Genomic DNA, 25,529 nt, shown 5'->3' with positions numbered 1-25,529 from the left:
TGATGGTGTGCCTCAGAAAGTGCTGAGAAAGGAAAGTTGGAGTGTGTCTCAACAACAGCATAAACAATCAGAGCAGCAACCATTCTGTGCCATAGAGGAAAAGAGCCAGAGCCAGTGGCTTGAAAAAGACTGACTAAAGATTATGCTAGTGCTTGATTTAGGAAAGCCTTTTCAAAATGTGGTCAACACCTCATCTGTGTCATCTACATAGGCTTAGACTGTAACAAAAAATAGGGTCAATTAAGCCATCAGTAGTGGTCAAGTCCTTGAACAGAGGGGCACTCAGGTGTGTGGAAAATCTCTGAGCATCAGCCGATTGTGTGGTTTGTTGGTGCCTAGGAAGCTGTGTTCAGTTTCTACAGTCCTCCATTGCTGAGATGGTTATGACACAGAATCATGTGGAGTTCTCTATGGAAAACTGATGAGGGTGAGGAATTAATTTCCCATTAAGCTCTTATCCCCAGACTAAACATTGAGCGTATTTATCACTATGCAGAGCATGGAGAAGGAATTTTCTTCATGCTGGTTGAGCGGAGTCTCCTTGCACTAGGCTAAATTCACACTCATACCACTCAGACCACCTTCTACAAGAGTATGGATCCACACTTTCCCTGCTCACACTTGATGATGTTGCTGGAGTCAATAGCTAATGTCTGATCCACCCAAGTTCCAGGAAGTTGGACTCCTAAATTAGTTGGCCACCAACTGACAATAAGAGATTTCTTGCTGGGTAGTGGTGGCACACGCCTTTAATCCCAGCACTTGGGAGGCAGAGGCAGGTGGATCTCAGTGAGTTCGAGGCCAGGCAGCCTGGGGTACAGAGTGAGTTCCAGGAAAGGCTCAAAGCTACACAGAGAAACCCTGTCTCAAAAAACAAAAACAAAACAAAACCCAACAACAACAACAACAACAAAAAATCAAAACAAAAAAACAAAAAACAAAACAAAACAACAAAAAAAGAAATTTCTCCCGGCAGTCAAAAAGACATTCATCCTCATAGCACAGATGCTTTTGTTCTGTGACTATACACTCATGGCTGTTAGGGACAGACAGAGTGTAACCATCACAGACCTTCAGTGAGAGCCTCCTTTCCTCCAACTACAGGGGCCACATCAGTTTACTATGGCCCCTGAGTTTAAACTGTCCAGTAAGCTTTGGAACCTTTTAAGGACAAAGCAGGAAGGAAGCAATGCCAGAAGATTGTCAGAATTTTAAAACTCATCTTTCAAACATAAGTTCATAAATATAATTTTAAGAAAAATCTGAGAAAGACAATATCACACCAAGCACCTGACTCAAAAATTAGGTTGAAATAGAGGGTACCTCTTTGTTCTTCTTTCTAAGCTCATCTCTTAGCTTTTTCTCTAATTTCTAATCTAGCTTCCAACATGCTCACTTTCTACCCTCAGGCTGAATAAAGGCATCTAAGCAGAAGTTTGAAAGTCAGTTAACAACAGTTGGTTTTTCTTTAGTTTGCAGCTCTATTTATGGTGCTCATTACAACTCGGTAATCAGATTGGCGACTACCCTAACTGTCATCATAGAGCCTTCATCCAGTAACTGGTAAAAGCAGATGCAGAGATCTACAGCCAAATACCAGGCCGAGCTCTGGGAATCCAGTTGAAGAGAGGGAAGAGGGATTATATGAGCAAGGGTGGTCAAGATCATGGTGGGGAAAATGTACAGAGACAACTGAACCAAGCTCGTAGGAACTCACAAACCTTAGACCTGCATGGGACCGGACTAGGCCCTCTGCATAGGGGGGACAGTTATGTAGCTTGGTCTGTTTGAGGGGCCCCTGGCAGTGGAATCAGGATCTATCCCTGGTGCATGAGCTGGCTTTCTGGATCCTATTCCTATGGTGGAACACCTTGCTCAGCCTTGATGCAGTGTGAAGAAGGCCATTGGTCCTGCCTCAACTGAATCTACCAGGCTTTGCTGACTCCAGATGGGAGGCCTTACCCTTTTGGAGGAGGGGATGGGAGGTGGGTTGGGGGGGGGACTGTGAGGGAGCAGGAGGAAGGACAAAAGGGGGGATCTGTGGTTGGTATGTAAAATGAATAAAACAAGTTTTTTTTTTTTAAATAAAAAAAAAAAAGCAAAGGGCAAAGAGCAGATATTGAGGCTCATAAGTCCCAATGAATGCTTCTGTCACAAAGTATTAGATAATAGGTATTTTAGAGTGTATCTTTTTTCTCCAGTGAAAGTTAACTTAGAAACATTTTATTTAAAAAATTTTCAAGTAAAATCTAACATTCTTTATTTTTTCTCATGGTGCATAATACATATCCATTTGTGGCTGATATGGTTAATGAGAGTGTATTTTTGAACGTACTCGTTTTCCTCTGATAGACATTTTTCTTTGCTATAAGTTCCTTTCTCTGGTGGCCTCTAGAGTATTTGATGAGCTTACCCTGTCATTTGTGAGATATGACCTGTCAGCTGTGCGTATAATCTTGTTGGGATTCGGATCCACTTGATGATTTTTCATTTAAGCCATCACCAACTGATTATGACACAATTAAAAGTCTCAAATTTATCACTCCATCCTGATTTTCAATTACGAACATGTTTGACTTTTGGAATTCATTTTTATAGACTATGAACATTTTGTTTCCACGTTTATACTCCTTTTATATGCACTAGTATTTGAAAATTTCAGCTAGGGTTTAATTTATTTAAAGATTATATACACAATATTATTTTAAATATTTAACATATATCATTTTATATTATTTCATTTTAAGTATTATTTATTTTTGAGATTATAATATAATATATATTTTTAAAACCAAACAGAACACTGTATAGTAGGAATAGAGTTTAATCTAGAATACCTGATTTTCAACTTGTTTTCAGCATTTTCTGATGTTAGGTGTCCTGCTTTTTATGAGACATCTCCAAATCCCATTGTCCTTTTGTTAAGAGGACAGATTGCATACTCTGAGAAAGGATAGATTAAATATGCTTGTAAGATGTTAAGCACAGAATATGAAATTAACTAGATGGTCAGACACATTTTAACCACAGTGAAAAACAGCCCACCAAGTTTTAAAAGAAATAAAAAAAAAAAACTATTATGACATAGTACCTTTTCTAATGGAATATATGCACCAAAGAAATAATCTGATACATACTTCAGGTGAAGGTGAATTTAAGATTTATTGATAAGGATACAAGCCAAGACCTATGGGACTGAAAGGGAGAAGGAATTACTTCCAACTTGGGATGCTAGGAAGGGCTTCATCATGAATAGGGCATATATTCATATTCATGGTTGCAGGCAATTGAACCAAAGGCCTTTGGGCTAGGCAAACACTGCCACTGAGGAGATCCACTCCAGCCCATGATAAATAAATATTCCAGAAGGATAGAATAACTTGTGAGTGACCAGGGCATCGAAACAGTCAGTTTCAAGTTGCAGAGAAAAGTAGAAATTGAACGTTTGATTGGCAGTCTAAACAAAGTGAACAACAAACAAACAAAAAAACCAAACAACAACAACAACAACCTGTGAGTTAAAGGAAGGAAAGAGCTAGAGGTGTTTTTACAGAGAGCTGGAAAAGCGAGGGTCATTCGGACGTGGAAGGCAGTATGAAGAGGGGAGGTCTTCAAGGTGGCTTCAGGGACTCACAACTCACAGAGGGCAAGGTTGAACTCCATGTGCTGGTTGAAGCATTGAAATAAAGCTAAACATTCTCATGCCCACAGGGACCAGGCAAATCAGGGGTAAATGAAGTGGGTCAGGGCAGGTTGGAATGTGATGAAGGAGGTTATCAAAACAGCCTTAGTCAGGCTTTATGATGAAGAATAGTTATCAGAATTTTGTTTGTTACTTTTAGGAGAAAAAAGGTCAAATTCAAAGTAATCCTGACTTTTCCCCCTTTGACTCAATTATTTTTAAGTACTGCATCAGTTAAACAAAGTATGAGGCTGGAGTTGAAGATCTATTGTGGATTTATACCTTTTCCTGATTGCTTCATACTTTTGGGTATATGTTTGTTTGAACTGAGGTTTCTGTTTCCATGCATTGTTTCGATTGACTTAGGATGAGTGTGATGCATCCATAGTTAAGATTACTACTACTGGATATGTCAGTCACAGGGCTCCATTTGTATTTTCCCAGAAGCTCCTTCCACAGACATTATAATGTTTGATTTCAAGGGCTCCCAAGACATGATCAATACATTAACACATGGACTCTGAAGTAAACACATGGTTTCTCACATTTTGAAATGTGTGTGTGTGTGTGTGTGTGTGTGTGTGTGTGTGTGTGTATCTGTGGGTACACATAGGTGATTGTGTTATGCTTAGGTAGCTTCCAATAAAGAAAGTATGAACCGTAGCAATTTCTTTGGGGATTGAGTCTTGCTATGTAGCTCAGGCTGGCCTAGTATCTATGGCATTCATCCATTCTCACCCTTAAGTACTGGGATTACAAGGTCAGCAGCATTGTTAATAAAAATACTGAACTACTAGAACTTGAAATGTAGGAGTATCAAGGTTGTATGAAAACATTAAGGGGGCCAAGACCAAGATCTGCTTTCATTTATTTAGTGTATATGCATGTGTATATATGCATTTTCATGTGTGCATGTATGTCTTAGAATTTGTGCAGTATGCATGCACATGTACATACATGCATGCAGAGGTGTCACCCCTTGGGTGCCTTCCACCTTTTATTTGAGAAAGGGTCTCTCATTGGATGGGAGCTTTGTCAAATTGGCTAGGCCAGCAGAAAAGCAAACTAAAGATCTGCCTGTGTTCACCTTCCATCTTATCATCACTGAGATGGTAGGGGTTTCCATGATATCTCATTTTTTTTTCTTTTTTAACATGGTTTCTGAGCATTGAAGTCAGGTCTTCATGCTTGCAAGACAAGTGTTTCACAAAATGAGCAACCTTCCCAGACTGATTTGAAGATCTGCTTTTAAATGAACATTAACAAACTGGAGGTATGGTGACAGCTAAAATATTTATTTTGAGCAATACTTTTCAAGAAATACAGAGTAAAAATGTCATATGACAGCATGGATGTCATTGGAGAGAAATCCAAACTCCTCTTTCAATACCATCATCATAAACAAGCAAAATACACAAAATAATCTTTATGTAGTAAGCTTTGATGCTATTGTGATAACAGAGAAATCTTTTATGAAAATACAGTAAGATTGCAGAAAATAAATGTATGTATATCAATATTGAAAGTTAGTAGCAGAAAGCAGAGTCTAAAACATAAATCTGAAGACAACATGGATCAATTAATTCCTTTTGCAATTATTCCATCTTCTCATGGTGCTATTCATCTTATCCTGGCTGCCTGGTAACTTGGTGGTTATCTGAGGGGATCATGACACAGCAACACTGAGGACAAAAGTGATTGAGTACTCAGTTCCTGCTTCCTTTCAGGCTGAGTAGGCATTGGGGCAGCTCATAGGTCCAAGAGAAAGGGCTAGGCACAAGGATGCTGGACACAAGATGACGATTTCGCCTCTGCTAACTTACTGGCTATGGCTTGCGTGAAAGTTATTTTAATTTGGGCAACCTTATTTTTCTCAAATGTATAATGGGAATTATCTTAGCAACCATCCCTCAGAGTTGTCATGAGTCTTAGATGGGATCATGTATGTAGAACAAACACATGTATGACACAAACATTTCCCATCTCAACAGCACAGCCATTACTGTCACCAAAGGGAACAGGGTTTGCTGTTGTTGGAAAATCTGAAATGACTCATTACTGAAAGCTGGATCTGAAATGTATGAAGATGCTCTGCTAACTGTATGGATTTTTTTTTTAATTTGAAACATGAACAGTTTGACTTCCATAAATTACAGCATAAAATAATTTACTGAAAGGATATCCACAACACATATTTAGTAGGGGGCTGGGGCTCTACTCATAGGAACTGATACAAACCAGACCAGTTTAGGACAGGGTGTCATCCCTCTGGGTGGTCCTGTCACTACAGTTGACTGACTGGGACCAACTTTTTATTACCTGTTTTTTGTTTTGAAATTATAATATAATTGCATAATTTCCCCTTCTTTTCCAGTCCTCCATCATCTCCACCTTTTCAAAAAGCCTCTTGGTCTCATTGATTTTTATATACCTGTTCCAAGCTTGAAAGCATGGCTAAGCAGTCTCCTTTGGGCTGCAGTCTCTCTCTTTTGACAATCTTGTTTACTTAAAGGAAATTGAGACACTGTAAGAAATAGGAAATGGGAGCTACACACGGTCCAGAAAACTACAAAAACAAATTTCTCATCCCCAATAAATAGAAACAGCAACAAGTCCTTTATGTCAACTGTCAGAATTGTGTGAAAAAAAAAAACCCACTGAACTATGCATAATGAGGCAAAGAATTTGATTATGTAGAAGCTTGAAAGTTATTACTGTAATATTTACTCGGTGCTTATTATATGCCAGGACTTGTGTGAAACTCGGGAAGCAGATTGCACAATATACATAAATATGTGAAATGTAGTACTGAATGCCAACTAATGGGCAAATTACAAATTTTCTGAATTAGGAATTTTTATGGATAATTGTAGCTCTCATTTTATTTCCATCCTAATCCTTCCAGTAACTATTTATTATAGTTATCGAATTACTCAGAATTATTTTGCTTTAAAATAATAGAAATTCAGCCACTACTGAACTGACCCCCTGCCCCCAAATGTGAATGAATCGGTGGGGAGAAGCTGTAGAGGCCCTTGGACTCGGACTCCACTTGTTTGCTGCATCGGAAGGATCCTGGCAGGGCTGCACTTAGATTCAGCACTGCCAGATCTATTGATCTCTCCTTGGGTGCTTACACCTGTTCAGATTTAATAATTTCAGTCTTTTTTTTTCTACTGCAGAAAGACCTTCTGTACACACTGTTGAGATGGCCACTGGCATCTTCAGCCTTCCAGCCTCTGGCACTCCATCTCCAACAGAGAAGAAAGAATAGATGGCAGTTTTTTAGAAATCCCATTTCTATTCATTTTAATTCTACCTTTGTCTCCCAATGGGTGGGAGAACAGATAAATGGAATAAAATGTTATTGATGTTTGAAGGAACAATTGGGTTTTCCATGTCAAAGACCAAAAGGGACATTAAAAGAAGATAGAGGATGCACCACCCTAAAGAGTAGAGATGGACCTTGTCAACTCATCATGTGGAGACAACTGTCCTAGTGGAGTCTGTTCCAGTCACAAATTCTTTACTTTCACTCTTTAAAAATTGATATTTCAAGCTGATTTTTGTTAGAATAAGATACTATTCACATTTGCCTTTAAAAAGGTCTTAATAGATAGACAGAGAAATCTTTACACCTTATGTCAATGATACAGAGAGATGTATATGACTTGGAGATGTAATAGGTAAACAAAACTTGTGTCCTGGAGTCCTTGTTCTTGTTGATTTAGATTGATAGATTCATATAGATTATTTTTATGTACAGCCTAAAGTCTCAATTATGACCTCTATGTATTTAATGCTGAACTTTTAAGATCAAGTTGCTTGTATTTTTCTTCATTAACAAAATACCTCCCAGGGTGCTGGCCACCAATTCCTTACTTTGACAAAAGGATGCATGCACACCATATGGATGGAAGCATGTTCACTGATGACTCTAGAGCTTAGGGATCCCTGGCCAGGGACAGACACCTGGTGGGAGTGGATGGATGGGTGGATTTCAGTGATTAAGATCTCCATTTTCAGCACAGGCATCCAGGGTGCCAAGTAGTTGACAGTATGACAGATAGTGAGAAAGGAAGCCAAGCTAGTTAGAAGTGGCCTTCTATTCATGGTTGACAGCCTAAAATAATTCATGGGTAACAGAGCAGGCAAACTCACACTCTATATGTATGCTCATTCTGCAAGTGTTTCTAGTGATGTGACCTCCACAGAACTCTAGATGGCTTGGACTTTCAATCATTGGGTAGTATGCCAATATCTCCTTTTAAGCTCTTTTAAAGTATTTGTCTAATTTGTCTGCCCTATATGTGAGAGTCAGATTTATTTCAGGCTTAAGACCTCTGCAATAGCTTTTTGCACTGCCCAGAACACTGTATCCTCAGATTATTCCATGCTTAAAGCCCCTTTCTCAGGCTGTCAAGAAGTCTTTCTTCAGTTCCATTTAAAGAAGCTCGATAGTAGCTTTCTGGCATGTTAGATTATTTCGTTGTCAATCATATATTACTTGTTAGAATGTAAAGTTTTATAATTGTATATATTTTTTCATTTTACTTTCTCCCAGTCTATATGACAAGCTGTCTCCTTCAACACTGGGCACTGAGGGTCTAGAAGAGTCCCTGGCACTTTACCGCTCTGTTCTTTGAAGACAAACATCATTTCTTAAGACTACTTCCCAAGCCAAATGCCCACTGATTACATAAATAGATAAATTATCCTGTTTTAAAATAATTTAATGGTTAAGATAAAATGGAACTTTTTAATCTGCTAAATAGCTCAGTTATAACAATTATCATCTGATAATTCATAAAGTTTATTAGTATATCTCATTAGAGTCCTATGTGTTAAGAGGCACCTTTAACATTCACTTACCATGTTGGACATTTACTTCATACTCAGAGGAAACCTGTTTCCTATTGTTAATATCATGTTTTTGTATGTCTAGGGAGTGCTCCTGAGGTCCCATGCCTGTCTGCAATCCCCCCTTACCAAGAGTTTCTTCTTGGATGATTTCAGATTGTGTCAAGTTGACAGTCAAAGCTAACCAGCACCAAATCTTTCCCTTATTTCAGAATCTTTTTTTCTTGATGCCTCCCAAAATACATCTCATCAACATTAAACACTATCTTAGGGATAAAGGGCAGAACAGAGTATTTGAAATAAAACGGAGCCAGGAAACAGGCAGCCATTGCTACTGTAATGTCTGATAAGAAGGATTTCAAAGAGAATCTAATGAGACATGATATAGAAGACAGCTTCGTACTGATCAAGGAAATAACTCCCCAAGAGGAAATTACAATTCTAAATATATGCTCACCAAACACAGGCTCATCTAACTTCACAAAACAAATGCCACTAGATTTAAAAGTTACAGAATAACCCTGGGATATACTTTTTGGAAAGAGGGTTTTCAAGAGGAGATGTAGGCGAGACAGAATAATAGGGGCCGAAAGTACTCAGGTTCATATATACACACATGAAACTGTTGAAAAACAATGAATACATTTAAAAAGAAGAACAAAAAGTTTAAAATGAACTAAGAATTAAAAAATAAAACTGGTAAGACAAAGTACAAATAACCTTTTGCTATATGCTCTGTCTTAAGATGAGTAGACATGCCGTTTCCCTCCTAATTGTTGGGAATGGTGCCCATCTTCTCCCATACAATAATAGTTTTTATAAGAATGAATAAGTAAGTTAGTGCAAGAATCAATGACTGGATAAAGAGGAGAAGAACTGGGAGTCAAGGTGTCAGATTCTGAGTTATAGAGGTAGGCGTTGGAAGGTGTATCATTGCCTGGAGCTGTTGACTTGTCAAGTGGAAGTCATTCATTTTGTACCTCAAAGAAAGCAGTATTTTTGTGTAAATAGCACAACTTTATACTTCTCTGCGATGTTCCTGATGTCCCATACCTTCATTGTGGCCCCATGCTTAAAGTCTAAGCATAGAAAATAAAAGCAGACGCTACCACTTCAATGCACCATTTTCTGCCTCACTTTATATAATTCTCACTGACTCTTCATTCGTCCAGCACTCTATTGATTCTTTTCCTGTGGCATGTATATTTCCCTTTTTGAATCACCATGCTTTATGTCTCTGAGTAGTCTTTTATTTTAGACTCTCAGCTCTTCAAGGGCAGGCCTCATTAATGCTTTATCTGAGGAGGTAATCCTGCATAATTTATTCAATAAACCCTTCTCGAAGATATATCACATTTCAGATGCAGCACTAGTTTTAGAGAAACAGTTGGGAGCAACTGATGTGGAGGATCACTACTTTGTCTTATAGAGTTTAATAGTACAGCATAGCATTAATGGCTTTTATTGTTGAGATTTTCAGTCAATTTGACACAACAATAATCTCACCATACCGTAGTAGTTAAGGATGCAAGTTTCAATTCATATATAGAGTCCACTCTTGGCTTTGTCACTCATTAAGATATGCCAGTGTAATCTGTGTCTGGGATATCAAATTAGGTTAAAACAAAATCCATTGTGCTCATCTATCTGGGAGTTGATTGCATGGTTCTTTTGACCTCTGCCCTTTCTCATTTTGACTAGTTCTTGTGTCTGGGCTGAGCTGTTGATTTACCTGAGGCCTGTATTAGTTTAAAATACCTCACCAGGACAGCTCTTTTACACATGATCTCTCATCCTTTACCATAATCCGGGTCTTCTTCTAATAGGTTTCAGTAGCCCCAAACAGTTGTTGGAAGTTCAGAATTAACATAATACTATTGTTTTTTTCTACTGGCTGAAAGATATCACAAGACTTCTCAGATTCATGGGGTGGGGAAATAGATCCTATATTTTGACTGGAACTGCTACAAAATCATGTGTACAGGGGGGTGAATACCCTGGGTATGAAAAAATGTTCACTACTTTTGTGCTTTATTGGTTATAATTTTGTAGTCATTAAACAAAGATAAATAAGAATTTATGGATGGATTATTAAAATTATATGAGGTAACTGGAAAGAGGTAGAGATATTACTTTGCTTCTATGAAATACTTGTTAAATGTTCACAATTTATTATTGTTGTTAGAGTTTCAGCTACTTGTTCACAGTCAGTTGTCAAGATTGGAACCTGTATCCAAAACAGTTTGTTAAACTCCAAAGATTGTAGCAGAGGGGTGTGTGTGTGTGTGTGTGTGTGTGTTGTTGTTGTTGCTTTTTCTTGTACACTATATTTAGTAGCTTACCTTACTATTGGCTATGGTTATATGATTGATTACTGAATGAGGAGCTTCCATGTTGACCTTTAGAGGCCTTCTGTATAGGATTTCATGCACTCCTCATTGGCCTCAAAGGGAAATCCAGATGATTGGCAGCACTACAGAAGCTTCTGGACACAATTATAGCCTTTATTCTACTATGGCTATAGGAAGTTTTTGTCATTGCATCATTCTACCAATTTTTTTGTCTGCTTAGAGAACCCCAGAATCACAGATAGACTAATTATGTAAATTTGGAGCCATGGAATACTCATATCCAGTTACATTCCTTAAAAGAAAAATAATTTGCATACAATAAATGGAGAAAGACAAAGGAAATGTGGTTCACATACACATTTTTTCATCTTTAAAGAAGAATGGAATTATCCTGTTTGAAGGAAAATTGATGTAACTAGAAGTAATCATATTAAGGTAATTAACTCAGTCTCTAAAAGACAAATACCCCCATTTTCTTTCACTTGTGGGTCCTAGAATTTTAAATATACAAAATCCTGTATGTACAAATGACATGAAAGTTGAAGAAAAAATGTCTAGGGGAGCAAAGGAATGGGAAGAACATGAAAGGGGAGAGTAATGGGGCACTGGAGGGAATATGCTTGAAGTCCGTTTTATACTGCGCTGGTTTGAATATGAATGGTCCCCCAGACTTGTATAGGTGTGGCCTTGTTGGAGAAGATGTGTCATTGGGGGATGAATTTTGGGGTTTCAAAAGCCCAAGGCAGGGCCATACTCTCTGTCTGTAGATCAGGATGTAGTTCTCAGCTACTGCTTAAGGGCTGGGCATGCTGCCAGGCTCTCCATCTTGGTGAAAATGGACTAAACCTCAGAAACCGTAAGCAGGCCTCCTATTAAATGCTATCTTTCAGAAAAGTTGCCTTGGTCATGGTGTTCTTTATAGCAAGAGAACAGTGATTAAGACAGAAGTTGGAACTGGAGTGGGGCATTGGAGTGACAGGCCTGACCATGCTGTTGGTTGGAGGAATATGGAAGACTTTGGGACTTTGGACTCAAAAAGAGGTGGGATACTTTAAGTGGGGTTTAATAGGCCATTCTAGTATAAACAAGGAAGAAAGTGTGAAGGGTGATTTGAAATGTGAGAGTGTTGTAGAATATTAATTTTAAATGTGTTATATTTGTTTATACTGTGGAATATTTGTTTAACTATGCAAAGATGTGTTGCATTCTTTTGTGTTACATTTGTTTAACTCTGTGAAGCTGTGTTACTTTGCCTGTCTACAATGCCTGATTGGTCTAATAAAGAGCTGGACAGCCAATAGCAAGGCAGGAGAAAGGATAGGTGGGGCTGGTAGGCAGAGACAATTAAATAGGAAGAGAAATCTGGGAAGAAAACATCAAGGAATGAGAAAAGGAGGAGTGAGAAAAGAAGGGGCCAGCCACCCAGCCACACAGCCAGACACAAAATAAGAAGGAAAGAAAAGACACAGAAATAGAGAAAGGTAAAAGTTCAGAGGCCAAAGGTAGATGGGATAATTTAAGCTAAGAAAAACTGATTAAAAATAAGCCAAACTAAGGCCAGGCATTCATAAAAAAAGAACAAGACTCCATGTGATTTATTTGGGAGCTGGGTGGTGGGCTCCCAATGAATAAAACAGCTCAGAGTAAAAACCAACAACACAATTCAAGTTCAACTCAAGAAGTTTCCAAGGGGAAGAATATTAGTAAGTGGTCCAGAGACCATTCTTGGGGTTATTTTGGCAAAGAATGTGGCTGCTTTTTGCCCTTATCCTAAAATCCTGCCTGAGGCTAAATTAACGAGTTTTGGGTTAATGGCATTGGCAGAGGAGAACTCAAGACAGCCTATTGTTGACTGCATTGTGTGGTTGTTAACAATCACCCTTATGCAGATCTATAATGAAAAGGAACAAGCTGAATAAAAAGAAATACAAAATGTACAGTTTGAGGAGTAAAGTAGCACAAAGAAACGCAATAGAGTCAAGTCCAGCACTCAAGGAGATAAAAGGTTTAAAGAAAAACCTGATGCTAAAGGAAATAAAGGGAATGTTAACCTCAGGGCAAGACCCCATCCACTAAGCTTCCAAGTTATGAAAAGGAATTAAAGAAATTATGAAGCAGTAAAGGAAAAAAAAACCCTCATCAACAGAAAGCTTATGAAAATGCAGTTGAATGAGGGGACCAAGTTCCAGCCCTATAAAGCCCCAGAACTTGGCAACTTTGGAAAAGTAGTTGTGGCTTTAGAATCAAGGATCCAAGAAAGGGATTGTGAAATCTCCCTGTTTCTGAGAAAGCTGCTGAGGCCAGGCATATGTAAGGGTTATCCCTGCATGGAACACCAGAGGGGTCATTGTGAAAAGTTATGAAGGTGAAGCCTTGATTGTATTGAAGACCCAAGATGTTGAAGATGTCTGGGTCATGGGCTACCTGCCAAGGAGAGCTGTAGGTGTGGAACTAGCCCAAGAAAGAGAAGTTTTTTCCAGTTAACAAAACTAAAACTAATTGGAGATCTGAAGAATGCTTTGACATCACACATGGTGATGCAGAATTTGCAGTTTGCCCTGCTGAATTTTGATCTTGTTTTGGTCCAGTATTCCCTCACTCTGCTCTCTTTCTTTCTTTTTGGAATGGTAATACATATTCTGTGCCATTGTATGTTGGGAGTATGTGATCTGACTTTTGATTTTGATTTTACAGTTTTTTTTTTCAAAGATTTTTAAAATTTTAAGAGATTGTCCTCAGTCTCTGAAGAGACTTTAGATTTTGAAGCAGTCTTGAACTGGAAGAATATGGATACTCTTGAAGCTGGACTGAATGTATTTTGCATTATGAGATGGCTACAAGCCTTTGGGGGTCAGGGAGTGGGATGTGGTTGTTTGAATAAGAATTCCTGCCCCCCTCCAATGGTGGCCTTGTTGGAGGACATATGTCACTGGGGTAAGCTCTGAGGTTTCAAAAATCCATGCCAACCAGTCTCTTTCTCTTGGCTTGTGGATCAGGATGTAGCTCTCAGCTACTGCTTCAACACCATGCATGCTACCATGCTGTCTGCCATGCTGATAATGGACTAAATCTCTGAAACTGTAAGCAAGGCCCCAATTAAACTTTTTTCTTTATAAAAGTTGTTTCAGTCATGGTGTCTATTCAAAGCAATAGAACAGTAATAAAGACATATACTTACAGGAAAATGGTCTTATGCAACCTGTGTAATAAACTGAAAATATCTAAAACAATAAAAACATTTTAGGGAAATAGAACTTTACTTTCAGTAAATTTCTGTTTCTATTCAGCCACTTTAAAAGAAAGGATAATAATATAGGTATCCTTTAATGAACACTTACTCTGTGCCAAGCACTTGAAGTTGAAATAGAAAGTGGTGAATAATAAAAATCATGCTGAAATCAGGTATTCTGTGGATGCAATTGCTTTGTTTTAAGTTGCACAGATTTCAGAGAGGCTTTGGGTAGAGGAAAATAGTTTTGGGTTGAATGTTAGTTCTGACATATAAATGCATCAGCCTTTTCAATGCTCAGCTTATTCATCTGAGAAGCAGGAGTGATGTACATTTTCCGGAGTGTTTATGGATGTGAAACACACAAGATATTTTTCTAAGCCATGAAGCACAGTGCACATATAATTATGTTGAAATCAACATCTTTAATTTACACACACACACACACACACACACACACACACACACACACACACCATGTCATTCTTTTTCATTTACATTGGATTCTGGTAGAAACAAACAGCAAAATGGACATTTTGAGAAAACTTAAAAATATTTCATGCTTTAATGTTTCATATAGAGAAAATACCTCACACATCACTAATATTTCTTCATTGTCCAGTAAATGAGAAGAAAATATCTAAATAATAACGTCTCAGCAAGATACCATATCACAAACAAAGAGACAGCATTTGAAAACATCTGCAGATGTTTGCTGTGTGATGGAAAACAGTAAATGAGGTGATTCACTAATAAATGTCACTACTTCCAGTAAGTCATTAGATACTTAAGAGAAGTGGCTTATGCCAGTTTTACTTGTCATTAAATATTCATATTTACTAATGGAAATTGTTCTCACAAATTGGGTAAATTGAGCAACTTACAAATTTATGCCTCAAAAAGAGAAGTTCTAGAATTCCCAGGGAGCAGGCTAATGCTGTAATCATTAACACTCCATTGATTTTATAATTAAAAAGTTGGGAAGTAAATAGAGTGTGTGTTTTAAACATTGTGATATCTGCCTATCTCGATGCTTGGATCACAAGCCTTCTGATGGCAGATACCCATTAGCTGTGAAGGATGCGTCTGCGGCTCCATCAGAGGATACTCTTTCAGGTCTCTGGGGGAGAAGTGCTTCCACTGTGCCACCTATAAAGAAGAAAATGCCTGTAGATTATTCTTGTCATTTATGAGATGGGGCAGGGTCAATTCCAGAAAATCATAGAGCAGAGATTGATATTCCTTTTAGTTCTTTAGTAAGTAATCAAATTATATTTCTTACAGTTCTAGAGGCTGGTAAGCTCAAGATCTTACATGTTTAGGTTTTCGGGAGGGTTTGCTTCCTGATCTGTTCATGGCTGTCTTCTCACTGAAAGCGCAGAAATCTGATTATGGACCCAGTTCTCATTCCTGGAAGATTGAGGAGAAACACGAGTTTCTGGGGAACCTTGAGAGAGAAATTGATCCCCAGTTATTCAACCCAGCCACTATTTATTGAGCATTTACTACATGTTTGGTACAGTGTTCTGAGCAAAGTTGTAAATAAGAAAAACTTGGATGTTGAAGTCAGAGCCTTCAGAAAGTAAATGAGTCTTCATTGACACCACAACGGGGCAGTCTTTTGACGACTTCACTTAGGTCAGGAAGGATGAGCAGGACATGCAAGTTTCCATACTCTGAGAACGTGTGGGGACCAGGAAGTTAGAAAGAGCATGGCCATTCTCTTTGCAGACCTTGGGTCTCACACTAGGTTCTCTTTAAAGCTTACCCCTCCTATTTCATTTGGCAGTATCTGCTGAAAGGTATTTCCAGCATAGCTTTTTCCTGTGGGTTGCACCACTTTATTTTTTCTAGGAAGCTATTACTTACCTCCTCCCCACCCTGACAATATTGTTTATTTGTAACTAGCACACCTTGAGTCCAAGGACAGGTATATATTAGGTTTAAGCAAGGTCACACTGTAGCTTTGTGTCAAGCATGTGGCATGAACCACATGAATTAGGTCCAGTCAGAGAATGAAGACTTGAGGACTTTCATTTAAGTATACAAGTCTCCCTCCCTCCCTCCCTCCCTCCCTCCCTCCCTCCCTCCCTCCCTCCCTCCCTCCCTCCTTCCCTCCCTCCCTCCCTCCCTCCTTCCCTCCCTCCATCTGTCCCTCCTTCCCTTCTTCTCTCCCCTTACTCTCTCCCATTGGCAAAGATACTGGAATGTACTTGCTAACCATAAGGGGAGGTCTTGCTCAAATGTGAGCAAACACAGAGAAATGCTGTGCACAGAGATTAAAACAAACAAACTAAAGCTTTGAGCAAATCTTTTGTGGCCCCAGATCCAGCTATACCGGAGGGCAAAATATACAGCAGCCCTGGTGGTTCCCTTTCACAAATCTATATAGTCTCTCATTCACTAAAGACTTTGAGATGGAACCTCTGCCACTTGCAAGGCAAGCAACTCTAGTGAAAGTCCAAAGTATCATGGTGTAAACTTAAGACAGCCTATGGAATCGTTCCCAGAACTGCACTGCAGAAAAATGTGGTTAAACCGAATATTCTAATGCATTTAAATATACATTTAATCTTAAGAAGTATTTTTAATTGTTCATTGATTAAGGCATTTTTTATCTTTCCTACAACTTTTTATTGCAAATAAATACTCTGCTCATTAGCTACTGCTTGGCTTTAACACTTGTGATAATTGTTTACCTTATGGTTTTTTCCATTTCTCTGTGGTCTTTTGGATGGTAAAATACTCCCACTAAACCCCAAGCACAACAAAGATTCTAGAAATAAAAATAGAAGTGAGATCTTTCATTTGAAAAGTTCTCATTTTTTAAAGTGTAAGTCTTGTGCTCTTCAAGAAGAAACAATTAATTTTCCCCACCCTGTCTTTTCATCACACACACACACACACACACACACACACACAGAGTGAGAGAGAGAGAGAGAGAGAGAGAGAGAGAGAGAGAGAGAGAGAGAGAGAGAACACACACACATGCCATATCAATTTTCTCCATCATTTTCTAACTATAATTTTGGAACAGTTTCAAATAGATTTTCTCTCAAAATTGTGACTAGAATAAATAATGAGGCAGAATAAACAGGCAGTTGAAGACTAAGCCCACATTTAGACCTTCCCTAGTGCAACTGAATCCATTGCATGATTATTTAAAAGAACATTCCAGGTCTCCTTTTGTTCACACATAGTAAATTGCAGTCTTTCATAATTTAAAGATATGTTTTAATCATATCTCTTGGAGAATTACATGCACATTAAAGTTTTACATTTCTGTTCTTGCTTAGGAGAAAGATCCATAAGCATCATATGATCTATGGAAAGCTTACATTGGCTTTGAAACATGGATGATCACACTTAAATATGATTTATCTGCTCTGATCTACCTGATAATAAAGGATTATTTTTAATCAGTATAAGCATTTTATACAGAAGAAATATTTCCTAAACTTTACCTGCATATTAATGTGGCAACACAATGTTATTTATCATAGATAAACACTGTAGATTTTAATGACTGTTATTAAATTTAATTATGGAATGTGACCTTTGTCTAATGAGGGGATAGTGAATCAATACTAGGTTGGAAAGGCTGCCTATTATTATATATTTCTAAAAACAAGAAGAAAAATATTGTTCCAAAGCTTTTAAAAAAATATATTTCACTCAATATCTTGAACAACTTGGTAAAAACTTGTTTCACATTATCCTAAATCAGGAGTATGATGTTTATTTTAAATTTTCTTTTCTTTTCTTTTTTTGCTTTGCAAGTGTAGTTAGTACAGTGGATTCATGAGTAAGAGCTGGAACTGAAAATGGGGTCTGTGATAAAGTCATTGACAACAGTGACTTGGAGAACTGGTTGAAAGAGAGGTTCAGACCACAGTGGTCACTTAAGATACTTCTTTTCCAAGTTCATAGGTCAGACAGAGGTTTATTGTACCCCTAGTGCTTTCTAGGTCCTGGTAATCTTCCCACATACTTTATATAAAACACTAAAGCCTAATAGTGAAACTATGGAAAGTTTTATTTTTTAGAGAACACCATTAGTTCACTTAAATGGTGCCTTCTGCTTCTGGCTGACGTACTTATTTTTATTGATGTCATTCATTAGTTTAGCTTACAAAATTTCTGCAGTTCCCAGGCATTGCACTGCAGGTTTGTCCTAATTTAACCTATCATTGGTGATTCTACTTACTTCTCCCCTTGAGCCTATGTGGAGGGATCCACAATTATTTTGCAATTTTAAGATACAAATTTTAATTTTAGTTCCCATAAGATGTAAGCCCTTTAGTTTCCTTGGTGGTGCATATACTAATGTAAAGTTTATGTACTATGTCCTGTTATTCTTAGTCAAAGGTCCTACATCATTAATGTATGGGTTATTCTATTAATTATCATCGCCATGCTCTACTTTCTTGCAGGAAATACCTTCACAAACAGCACAAGATGACCATGCCCTTTGCTAAGTTACTACTCCAATCTGTAGCATGCATACTCTGATTTTCCTTATTAGGAAGATGTGTAAATATTTACACTGACCCCCCCCCCCAATAACTTTAGGAACAGGAAATCTTTCTCAATGGTCCAGCTGTGACCTCAACCACTTATCGAATTCCATCAGGCAATGTAGCAATTATGATCAGTAATGCTTAGGAAGATAATTGGACCAGGCCATGCAGGTGTGAGTAATTGTCCTCCATTGGCTAGCATGAGCTTTGTAAGAACAAGGGCTCACACAGAGCTGTTCAGTGAATTTCAAGACCTGCCAAATGACTGTCATCATGGCTAATGAAAAACGGGTAAATCTCTCCTAATTACCCAGATTTCTAAGTGGTGAAATTTCCGTTGGTAGGGAGATATGGTTTCAAAGAGTCTTTTCCAGTTTTATAAAACAATCAGAAGGAAGAGAAAATTGATGTAATATTAAGGCCACGAGAACACTGCATGAAGTTGATTTTAAAGTAATGTTTCAATTTTTAAAATTTACATAGTACTCATGCCCCATGCAGCCCATACTGCCACTGTTGGACTCTGTGTTCATGGGAGGTAAACTGAGTTAGCAGTTGATAGTGGTCCTGCACTTGCTCTCATCATCGAGGGGGAATTTCATGCACATACAACATTTTAGGTTAGGAGCTTACTTTCCCATTAACAATAGGATGAGGGTGGTGCAGGCTACTCCTTATTCTTTGAAAGAAACAGAAACTTATCTTAGTACTGTGGTGATATATTGTGTACCCCAATAAAGCTTACCTGGGCATCAGAGGACAGAGCCAGTCGCTAAATTAGACATAGAGGTCATGCAGTGGTGGACACACCTTTAATCCTATCACTCGGGAGGCAGAGATCCATCTGCATCTCTGTCAGTTCAAGGCCACACTGGGCTACATCAGAGAAACAGAACCAGGCCGTGGTGAAACATGCCTTTAATCTGAGGAAGTAATATGATAGGACACAAAAAGGTATATAAGGTGTGAGGAAACAGGAACTCGCTTTCTTGAGGCTGAGGATTTTGTAGCGGTAAGAACGTGGCTGGCTTGTTCTGTTTCTCTGATCTTTCAGCTTTCACCCCAACATCTGGCTCTATTTTTTTATTAATAAGACCATATAGCAATTCATGTTACAATACTTTTTGAATTTATTAAGATCCTTGATCTTATAACTATATAACCTATTATATATATATATGTATATATATATAATAACCTATAACTGCCATTTTACTAAACCAACACAATCCTTAACTGTATTCTACATATTTGTCCTTAAACCCACAGATAAGTGCAGTTCTCATCCTTCATCAAGGCAGCTTCTCTTTGCAACAGAAAAGATTATTACAGAAAACCATGACCCATCAAAATGCAGAGTAGTGAAGTCCAGTGGATACAACTACAACACGACTCTTGCACCTAAGGCTCAGGGGTCATTATGGAAGAGGGGTGGAAAGATTGTAAAAGCCAGAGGACCAGGGAATTTGCTGTGAGATAGTGTCTCTTAGGAATGGCAGAATCTATACTCATGAATTCTTACCAACTTGGCTGCCCAAACAAGACTTGAATAAGGATGATATGATTAGACATGCTAATGCAGATGGGAAGGTGGTAGGGAGAAGCTCACTAAGCCTCAACCCTAGACAAAGAACTATAGGCAACTAAGGAATGCTGGGAGTAAAATAGCTTTCCCCAGGGAAGAGTGTACCAGTTGGATATCCAATACCAAGTGGTCAGTCCTGAAAAAAAAAAAACATACAAGTAACATTGTACAGAATGAGCAGGTTGTACTTAAGTATATAGGAATATATATATGTATATGTATAGATATAGATACATAACAATATATTCCTATATGTAATATATAAATATACAACATACATTATATATCTTATAAAATATATAATATATCTTGGAAGAGGTAGAACTAAATCCAAATCCAGTTTTACTTAATTTAATGTCCTTTCTTGTTACTTTGCCTAGGCACTAAATGCCTCTCAGAGAGAAGGCCATGAATGGCATCATGTGTTTGCCAAGTTTTACTCTGAACTGTCTTTGTAGATATTCAAGAGTTCATTTAGTAAAAAGTCACAGACATTAACAGTAACAATGCTAGTACAGGTTAGTGCTAATTGTATGTATTCTGATAAGTCTTTGTTTCTATTTCAAGTCTACTCTCAAGTGAGTAACACCAAGCATGTGATTTAAGTTCTCCAAGACATAGTCACCACATGTCTCATAATATGACATTGTGAGAATTGGTTACATCACCCTTGTGATGATGATAAGATGATGAATAACAAGTATGTCAACTGCTGTCTCGAGATGTGTACTAAGTGCCAGGCATTTTACAGGTTTTCTCTGAGCTTTGTAATGGTTCTGTGAACTATGTATTTTAATTTTCAGCTTATGAATGAGAAGAAGACAGGAGAATTTACAGGACTTTCTCAAGATCAAATAGCCTTCTACAAGCTGTGTTAGGGTTTGGCCCAGAACCAAAACACATACCCTTTGCTAAGCTAACTAAGTTCTTGTGCAACACTTTTTGAGAAAAAAAATGGAAGCTTTCAAAGGATCATGGAAAATGACTTCACCTTAAGTGAACTCAATCTGTTTCCTCAAACCATTGACTTCCTGTGAATATCAAGTCCATGTTATTATGAAGGCTGAGAAAACTATGGCATCCATGTCAACCACATGCTCCCAAAATGCCCCTTTCTGTACCCATAAGGAAAGAATGAGAGTCAGCCAAGACTGGATGTTGGTTAACATATCATAAGTAAGTGGGGGACTGTGCACATCAGTGCATCTTTAGAGGGAGCTGCTTCCTGCATGTGCAAGTCAACTATTTCTTGGCTGCTGGTCAGACAAGGACAAAACAACTGAGCAAACCAATGACATCACTGTCTCTAACTTATCTGGGAACTCTCTCTCCATGTAATTAGCAGTGTGGGAAAAAGGGAGCACTGTTGAAGGTCCTCTCCACATGCTCGATCCCAGCTCCTCTGGACTCTTGAGAGAGATATCTGGGTTAGGCTGTCGTCGCTGGACTCTCCCTGTTAGTAGGTTCCTGTCACCCTTATGTCTGACATGTCTTAGCAACCTCTGCTTCTGTGCTAGTGCAGCTAGCTGCGTGGGACCCAACAGTGTTACACCCATGGTAAAGTTTAATGTATATAAGATATATACAGCCCAGAAGTTTTGAATTCCATAGTTTATCAAGGCAGTTATGAGAGAAAGTAGTTCCTTTTGTAATAATAAGCATATTTGTAAACTTCATCCTTAAAAATGTTATTTAGAGAAAGGACAAACAAACATAATCACAAACTAACCAAATAAACAAGTTGTCTGAAATAAAAAGAAGAAAATTTAAATTGTGACATAGAGAGAGTTGTGACTGTTCTTAGCAGATCAGTGAATGATCGTTCAGGCTCTTGATTAGAGAGTTGGAGTGTTCTCAAGATGCATTTGTGTATCTTGTTTCTTCTAGAACTCAGGAGCTGACAAGGAAAGTGTTCCCCCTTGTATGACAGCTCATGAAACTGAGGCCCAGAGGTGTTATATGTTCCATCAAGGATGGCATGACAAAGTGAAGCTGTACGACCTCCTGGATTCTTTAAAAAAAAATAATTCAACATAGACATGAAGGCCAAGAAGTATTTTTTGAGCTGATAGAACTTGTGATGAGGTGAAAATCCCTCTGTTCCATAGACAGGGAGAATGTCTTCACTCACATTGCTCTTCAGTGGAGCTCAGATGCTATCCCTACTTTGTCACATACCAGTTGATAAACTAGGTCACTCAGTCACTTCACACATCTGGGACTATGTTTTTTTTGTTGTTGTTTGTTTTTAATGGAAAGTAGGGCTAATGATGATGATCATCTCCCCCAGGACCCACAGAGAACAAGTAACCAGAAGCTGTGAGTGATAAGAAAGTGTTGTCAACATCCTGAATGTAGACAAGCTATAGCAAGCCAGCACACACTGCCCTTTTGGAGAATCAGGGTCCCCTCTGCCTTCCCAGTGGGAGTTAAAGGTATCAAACAAAATCCTCAGTGAAAAAGATAAGGAACAAAGAACAAAGGCATGGTTGTCCTGTAATTCCACAGCAGCCCCTTCATGAGACAGAGGTGTAATTCCTCTTCCTGTTTGTCGTCCCATTCTGCAGCTGGATCTCCCACCTCTCGAGAACCTCTGTGACAGTTTGTTGTCTAAAATGCTTTCTTTCCTGAGAGTTGAGTTCGATTCTGTTGATTGCGGCCAATGGCTGCAAATACATAAATGTTTTAATGCATATTTATTTCAAGATGCCATAAATTTTATATGCATCTTGAGTTCTTCAGAGACAATGTAAGTATTGTTAGGGTGGTTTATATAATTAAGGATATATAATATATACACACACACTGATAGGTCAGATGCATCTTGAGAAAGGGGAATCAGTAACAATGGAAGACAAAAAGAATGTGCTAAAATGGAGGAAGGGGGTCCTCACATTGTCACTTTTAATAAATTAGAGCAAGATGATGATATCAACTGAGCACCTTAGGTCCACAGTGCTTAGGAGGAGTCAGGGAAGGATGCTAAAAGAACCAATTCTCAAATTCTCTGGATTGCTTCTGTGAGAACACTTGCATTTATTTGCTGTTGGTGTGAGAAAAGTCTAGTTTGGGCTGCCAGGTAATTTCCAGAAGTCACAGCAGTTCTGGTTTGCTGTGAGTGGGAGGTTTGTAGGAGAGTAGCTGAGAAGCAGCAGGGAGAGGCTCTCTGATGTTGTTCTGAATGTACCTCTAATGGACCATTATTGTCCAGAGATATTCTCTGATTCCTACATAGAGCCGCTGAAAAATTAGCCTGGGTCTTGGAGGAGGAGCTTCTCAGTTTGGCTTCTTCTCTTTCTTTAATTTGTTTATTTTATGTATATAGTGCTCCATCTGCATATACACCTGTGTGCCAGAATAGGGCATCAGATCCCATTATAGATGGTTGTGAGCCATTATGTGGCTGCTGGGAATTGAACTCAGGACCTCTGGAAGAGCTACTAATGACCGCTGAGCCACCTCCCCAGTTCCCACAGTTGGGCTTCTTTTCAAACTCAGCTTTAATAAGTAGTTAGCTCTTAGTTTTTTTTTCTTAGTGTTTTTACTTATTACTGAGGTTGGGAAGTCTGAACTGGCAGCTTTGATTACTAGATTAATGACCATTGTTCCCAATGATGTAAGAGCTATGCATTGTCTTGAGGGCTAGGAGGAAGTGAGAGTGCTACTCAAACAGTCCCAGGGGTCATGAGAAGTCAGACCTGTTTCACTGAAGACAAAGAAATGCCCCCCAAGAACAATTTTGGAAGCCACTGGTTTGACTTGAAGGTGTCTTAATTAGGAGACATCATGAGGATGGTGAACTACAGGAGCGTTAAGAGAAGGAGTCCCTCAGTCACTCTAAACCACTGACTTCACAGATCTTTCAATTCCACATGTGTGTTTCTGTTTTCCAAGGAAAAAGAGCAATTACTCACATTTGACTGCCAATGGTGTTTAATAATTTAGAGTTTCACCTTTGCATGACCCAGCTTTTTACAGCTGGGTAGTAGATTTACCAGAGTGATGCATCAGTTCCCTCATAGCTCCATAAACAAGGGCAGTTATGTAACACTCACATCTCAGTTCCTTGTAGTTGGAGTTTTCTCCAGTCCTGCCCAGCCCCACGGACCCTACAACTGCTTATAAAACAATCACTCAGAAGCTCATATTAATTAACCTGCTTGGCCATTAGCTCAGGCCTTCTACTGTCTAGCTCTTACACTTAAACTCAGCCCATTTCTATTAATCTATACCTTGACACGTGGCTTGTAGCTTACTGGTAACTTATATCTTGCTATTCATCGCAGTGGCTGGCAGCATCTCTCCACCTCAGCCTTCCATTTCCCAGAATTTTCCTCTCTCCTTGTCTCACCTATACTTCCTGTCTGGCTACTGACCAATCAGCACTTTATTTACCAATCAATCATCCACAACAGTTCCTCATTTGGAAAATGGCAATAATAGCAGCACCCAACTTGTCATTCTTTTATTATAGAACTCACTCTAGTGCCTGTGACAGGTTTAACAGGGTATAGAATACATATTTAATAAGTGTGAACCATCACTAAGTCATGCAGACAGACACTTGTGGATGAGTGCTGTACTGATGGCTTATTATTCATGCTGGCAGAGGTTTGGCAAACTATGGTCCTGAATGCAAATGTAAGCTGCTCTGTGTTTTTGTAAATAAAGTTTTATTGGGCCACAGCTATGCTCATTTGTGTAGGCATTGTCCATGACTCCTTTCTACATAAAAAGAGCTAGTTAGTTAAAAGCAGATATCCTATGGCCTATAAACCTAAATATTCACTGTTTGGACTTTTCCTTGGAGATTATAACCCCTGCTGTTCATCAAGAAAAACAGTCAAGGTTCATAATTTGTATAATTCACATTTAGTAACAAATTGACTACATTATAATTTGGTTAATCTTTCCTTACTGATAATGAATAGACATTTAGGATACCTCTATTTTCTCATTCATAAGTAATCATACAATGGATGATATAACCTACAAATGACTACATTTCTAGGACAGTCTGTGACATGTGAAGTACTTAAAGGCAATTATTGGGAACACATCAGCTTATGTGCTTGTAGATTTGCTGATGGGACACCGTGAAATTTCTCAACACTGAAGCTGTCAGAACCGAGTACAGAATTAAGCTGTCAGTTCTAATTCCCTGTAACAAGGTTTATCATTAATTAGCTTCTTTGATCTAGCCAGAGGTTGCAGTCCCCAAAGAAAAGAACCACAACAGTGAAGCTCAAGGAATTGACTACTTGTCAGATGAAATTAATTATCAAGATTCCTAGCCATCATG

The sequence above is a fragment of the Peromyscus maniculatus genome, chromosome 19, assembly GCF_049852395.1.
Source record: "Peromyscus maniculatus bairdii isolate BWxNUB_F1_BW_parent chromosome 19, HU_Pman_BW_mat_3.1, whole genome shotgun sequence".
NCBI classification, from domain to species: domain Eukaryota; kingdom Metazoa; phylum Chordata; class Mammalia; order Rodentia; family Cricetidae; genus Peromyscus; species Peromyscus maniculatus.
This window is presented reverse-complemented; position numbering follows the sequence as displayed.